We start from the raw sequence: 6752 nt of genomic DNA, 5'->3' as shown, positions 1-6752 counted from the left end.
GGCCATCTGGGGAGTGAACCAGTGGATGGAAGATCTCTCTTTTCTCTCTTTGTTGCTGTCTCTTTCTCTGTAACTCTTTCAAATATATAAATGAATATTTTTAAAATAAAATCTAATTATTAGATAACTTAGATAAATTATTAGCATCTGATAATTTTGAAGATAAAGCATTATTTTCAATCCTAATTATTCATGTATAATTATAATTTTACATCCATTTTCCATTTATTAAATACCTGTTAAGCTCCATACAGTAGACTTACACACAAATAAAACACATTGAACATAAAATCTACTAGCAGAAAGGAGCTTTGCAAAATATTAAATATGATAATATTAAATGTATTACCATAGAATCCATATAAAGTGACAAAGACTTGAATGATCATATTATAATTAAAATCTTACTCAAAATTTTCCATTATGTGCTATCATATAATGGAAATGCTTAATGAGTATTTGCTAAAAAAATTAATGATATATAAAATAAGATTCATATAATTCATTTTTATATTACAGTGTAACATAGCATATATAAACATATGCTCCATAACAATTCAAGTATTAAATCATCATTGCATACATATTTATGTGGTAAAGTTATGTTGCAAATTTTAGAGAATTTAGTTGTGTAATCATCATAGCTGAAATGTAAATAATTAAACCATATAATAAAGAATAAATCAGGTCGCTATGTAACTATAATATCAGACAACTGAAAACTTTTTATAATACAAGTATGTGCAAATAAAGAATTCTGAAAGCTGTAGTGTTAAAGTATTCCATGTTTGTCTATTCTCTAAGCTCTCCGGTGTTTTTATGCTAAGGTGCCTCTTGGAAATTTGCCACTTCTGGACAAATGAAAGTGGTTAGAATTTCTGTTGGCCTGTTCATTGTCTCAATAAGCCTCTATTCATGTTATGAAACGTATCACCAAAATGTCCATGGAATTGTACAGCTTTCCTTTTTCTTTCTTTTTTTTTTCTTCAGGATTCCCATCTGTCCTGTGGAGTTCTCTGTTACATCCTCAGGTAATCTGGGAACTAACCTATTTTCTATCACAAAGGCTAAGAATCAGTCACTATTAGTATGCAGAAATGATCCGTAATTTAAACCCTTTCTTGTGAATCCCTCAGGTATTTTCTCACCATCATCACTGAAGGGACTTGTTCTGTGTCCAGTTCATTGAAATTCCCAGACCCAGATGGTTTGATAGCCTGATATTTTAGAATTTTGCCCTTACTTGCTTTTTATTTGTCAAGTGTAGCCAAGTTACTTTTCTCCCACCTCTTTCCCAGAGATCATGAGTGCTAAACTCTGACCAAAACCTCTTAATACGCTTAGAGAAATAATGTGGAACGATTCTTGTAAATATTGTGGATTTTGGTGAATTAAAATATTGAAAAAAAGACATAAACTGCATGCCCTTTATGTATATCCTATTAATTTGAAGAAGTTGTTAGAGTTTTTAGTAAAAATTTTAAATCAAATGCTCCCAAATCAGGGGGAGTATGAGCATTTATTATGTGAAATACAGGCAATTATAGCAATACGTGTGAACAGTAGTGGTTAGCACTGAATTTCATACCTTGATTTCTCTCTCAAAATTATGCTATGATTTCCATTTCTTAACTTCAAATCTTTTCCATCATCAACTTCAAAGCTCATCTTATCAAAAGGAAAAAGAAAAGATGACCCTGAAATAAGGTCTGTCTAAATATTTGTCTTCGTTAACACTAAAATTGATTGGTTATATTAAATTGTGTGACATTTAGGAGTGATGTATAATTTATAAAAGTATAACTGTAAACACAATTATAATTTATAAATATGCTATTTTTATAAAATGAAATTTTATTAATAATGCAATTGTTATGTTTATATAAAGGGGCTTTTGTTATTAATCCTAGCTAACTACTAGTAATGATGAATGATATGCAATATAGGTATTTTTATGGAGATACATATACAAATAATTAAGTTCACAACATAATAGTGAAATCTACTACTTTAAAGAAAACTCACCCTGTGAGAAAAGTAGTATGAATAAATAATATCTTGATACTTGTGCAACTAAGTTTAATCCTGAACACATTTGTTTTCATTATGCATTTAAGCATATTAATCATTGTCTCTTCTCTTTTAAATTCGTAAAGCAGATGTAGCAACATTCACATTCCAGTACACTGATAGCATTATATTAAATAACTAAATTGGCCATTTGTTGTATATATAAAGTGCTCAGTAGTCATTAGATATTGTTTATGTTTTTGTTATTGAGTGCCCAGGTTTACTTCTTAAGATTAATGCCATATTTAATGCAGTTTTTCAAATGATTGGGACCTGGCATATGTTGTAGGACAAGAATAACTAGTGTCCCCAGTAATTGCTTTTAAGATAGTGTTTCAAAATAGACTCTCCATTCTTGGAACATGTGATTTTGTGTGCCAGGTATGATTAATTTTTTTGTTTTGTTTTGTTTTGACAGGCAGAGTGGACAGTGAGAGAGAGAGAGACAGAGAGAAAGGTCTTCCTTCCATTGATTTACCCCACAATGGCTGCTGCAGCTGGTGCGCTGCGGCTGGCTGATCCGAAGCCAGGAGCCAGGTGCTTCTTCCTGGTCTCCCATTCGGGTGCAGGGCCCAAGCACTTGGGCCATCCTCCACTGCACTCCTGGGCCACAGCAGAGAGCTGGACTGGAAGAGGAGCAACCGGGACAGAATCTGGCACCCGGACTGGGACTAGAACCCGGGGTACCTGTGCCGCAGGCAGAGGAATAGCCTATTGAGTCGCGGCGTCAGCCGCCAGGTATGATTATTAAGCTTTTATATCTTGACAGTGAGTGAAGAAAGTACCTCACAGCACATAGCATAGTATCTCAAGCAGAATATTTGTAAGAAACTCATAGTATAAACTTATTATTATTATTTTATCTATCATGATCTGGCAGAAAAAAAAAAAAACACACTGAATTGTGTGCTTCAAAACTGGATAAGGGTCCACCCTAACTTGGGATCACTTTATTCTATTATCCACTCTTTGCTTTAAGATGTTCATTAACAATAAGTGAGGATGTCATAATTTCCTTCGCACCTGTACAAAGTTCATTGAGTACTAATCCTCTGTGAGTTGTCTTCTATGGGAGTCTTTGTTTTCTTTCATTTTGCTTTGTGAAGTTCTGGCTAGCTGCCTAACTTAAAAGGAAAAAAGAAAAAAACACCACACAGTTTGAAAGGATTCACCTTTTTGTCTAACTTCATGGCTCTTTTTGCCAATGCACTCTATCAGTAAACAGTGTTCTTTTGGCTGCAGTTTCTTTGTGCTGTGCTGTGTATTGAGGCATCTAGAAAAGCATCCACAGTCCCTTTTAGGACAATACATGAATGTTTGAAATGAGAAAAATAAATGAAATAAACAAAAGGATCTTCGATCACAGGAAATCAGAGCATTTAGTATGGGATATGAACAGATCTGCAATAGCTCTACTTCTACAACACTTGATCCATCTGCCACCATTCAGTCACCATACAATCAATAGTACATGGTTAGTAATTCATTAATATTATGTCTTATGCACTATTCTGAAAATGAACTATCCTTTTTCTCCACCTTTCTTATTATTGCCACAGTTATAGTCAGGTAGAATAAAAGGCTCTCAGACAGCTTATAATTCCTACAAACTTTGAATCAATATATTTTTCACAATCCTGATGAGTCTTTATTTTGATATCCAACTGTCAATGTCCATTTAGACACAACCACCTTAGCTCAGGCCTTTGTTATCCTGTGTTTTTAACCCTTTAAGTTTGTTAATGGCCTTGTATTTAGTTTTTTTTTTATCAACAATATTTCTTGTCTCCTGGCATCAAATTATTTCAAAGATTTCCTTATTTATTTGAAAGTCAGTTACAGAGACAGAGAGAGAGAGAGAGAGAGAGAGAGAGAGAGAGAGATCTTCCATCATCTGGTTCACACTCCAGAAGGCTGCAACAACTGGGATTGGACTGGGCCTAAAGCTTCTTCCAGGTCTCCTACATGAGTCCCAGGGGCCTCTGCTTCCCCAGGCCATTGGCAGGGAACTGGATGGGCAGTGGAGCAGCCAGGGAATGAACTGGTGCCCATGGTCGGGATGGGGGGGTACCAGCACTGCAGGTGGCAGCTTAACCTACTATGCCACATGCCAAGCCTTTAAGAAAAAAGATTTATTTAGTATTAAAAAAATTGTAAAAACACTTATATGTTCAATGTTTCAAGAAGTTCTTTAAAAAATGTATTTTTTTCAAAAGATAAGATCAAACCTTGATATTTTGCTTTTTTAAGTTTACCTTCCTATAACCAATACCCAGTTTTTTTAAATTAAATATCCCATTTTTAAAAAATTTGATGTTTCAACTTAAAATGAACCCATTAGTGAATCTATAATTATAAAAGAATGCTGTCCATTTATCACTGACTTAAGTTTACTCATGAAGATTATTTTTGTCAAAATTAAATGATTAAAAGGTCATGAATCATACAAAGAGTTAAGTTTTATCCCAGATAAATATTTTACCATTTTAAGTACAGATAGTGAACATTTTAAAATGGTATGCACATGCGGGAGCTTTATTCACAGGAAAAGATCCAGTCTTACTTGTGGACTTATAAATAGGTGACATCATTCACTAAACAGAGAAATGAGAAATACATTAGTAGTAGAGCCAAATGGGAAAAGATTATGTAAAAATACAAAAACGATTTGTAAACATCACAATTTGATATGTTCCCTTAAAATTTATATGGTCAGTTCTCAGAAGTAAATAAATATCCAAATGGTGGATTACCAACCATTCCCAAATCACTCTGAGATCTCTCTCTTTCTCTCTCTCTCTCTCTCTCTATATATATATATATGCCAATCTATCTTTCATGATGAGATTATATTGCATTCTACCCAAAGATGTGCTTACTTGACAAGTTGAGTTAAATATTTGCAAACTTACAGCATCTCATTATTGAGAGCAAGCTTTGTTTCCTCAGTTTGAACTTTTACAAAAGAAATGAAGTCAACTAAAAAGACACATAACTTACAGGAAAGCCACTGTGCAAAACACATACTTCCTTCAAAATAAATTTTGAAGCAAACAATGAATATTGGGTTTCTGAGATAAAATTGAAATTTGAGTAGAAAATGTTAAATATAAAAATTACGTTCCAGATGATTCTCACATCATTAGTCAGATGAGTCCAGTTTTAAAACTGCAATTGCAGTCTAGAGAAAGAAAATTATGCATACCAGATTAAAAAATATATTCTTCACTGGGTTCTATAGGTCAGAGCTACAAATCCCTGTCATTGCATACTTTGCTTTCTGTTGTGTATTTGGAAACTTGGTTAAAACAGCTGATATACATGAAAAGAGATATATTGATTATTTTTAGTCAAACAATAATTTTAGCTTGATAATGAACTGGATAATAATATTTTTCAAGTATTTTTCAAATCTAGTACCTATGATGTCAAATACCAGATATGCCATGTGATATCACAAAGAAAAATGATCATTAACCAGCATTTAATATGTATAGTTTATTCATAATAACTGTGCCAGGAATTTTATATACTATCGCTTACTTAATAGTCAGAAATACTCTTCAATGTTTTTACTAAATACATTTTTTATACCAAAAACAGAGGCAACTTTAAGTTGAGTAACTTCCCTAATTTAGCAGGGAATGAAAATAGTATGTCAGGAGTGAATATTTTCATCTTCTGCCTTGAAAGAGCAGATGTACTTACTTAAAATACATACACATATCTAAGATTACCTATGTTTAGCTATTTTTCACAGAAGACTGCTCTTGGGAAAATAAATAAAATGAGACAAAGTAAAAACTTTTGTTGGTTGTCACACAGGAGTGCTATGAATTGAAATTATAGGTAACTGACGATAACACTATTCATAGCAAATAAGAACTGACAATAAGTTTGTTCCTTGACGTTAACAACATAATATAAGCTAGTATCACTACTTTCTCAAATACTGAAAACAAAACAAAACAGAACTGGTATCATCTGATTCACTTTTGCCCCACCTCACATTACTCATGTTTTATTGAAACTACGTTGAATTTGCCATTTTGGACTCTTTAAAATACTCAATCTCTGTTCCAGCAACCATTCTGTTTACCATACAGCATCTGTAGGTAGAAGGTCCTCATCAGTCAATAAATGCCTATTAAGCTGACTTTTAATTAGTAACTGTGGCATTGAACTAAAGTCTCAGCAGAAGAGTATGTCTCCATGTCACATTAAGTGATTTATTTTCAATAATTTTCCTCCTTTATGACTCAAAGATTTTCCCAACTGGTGTGAATAGTCTGAGATGCTCCGAATCAGATTCTGAAAAGAAGTCTTATATACAAGTTGTTTACCTGTAAATGTGATTTGCAAGAAGCAGAGGTAAAGAAAAGCTGAGGTTGGGAGATCAAAGAATAAAGCATAAAATGATGAAATACAACTTGGCCACTGCTTCAAGTGTATGCAAGTCAATCTTACAGAAATCTTATGAAATGCCCTAGGAAATAAGCCTCAATACTTTCATTGAAGAAAGGGAGTCGTACTTTCTCAGCAACTCCTATCATAAAATTTCCTGAGACATCACTTTTAATATTAAGATATTCATATTTCCCACTTGCCCAAGTAAGACAGCCAAGTAGGTTTTCCAATGGAGCCCATAATTTTTGAAAAGCCACAGGGACAAAAAAAAAATC

The sequence above is a fragment of the Oryctolagus cuniculus genome, chromosome 9 (assembly GCF_964237555.1).
Source record: "Oryctolagus cuniculus chromosome 9, mOryCun1.1, whole genome shotgun sequence".
NCBI lineage: Eukaryota > Metazoa > Chordata > Mammalia > Lagomorpha > Leporidae > Oryctolagus > Oryctolagus cuniculus.
The sequence above is the reverse complement of the archived record's forward strand: the minus strand, read 5'-3'. Positions refer to the sequence as shown.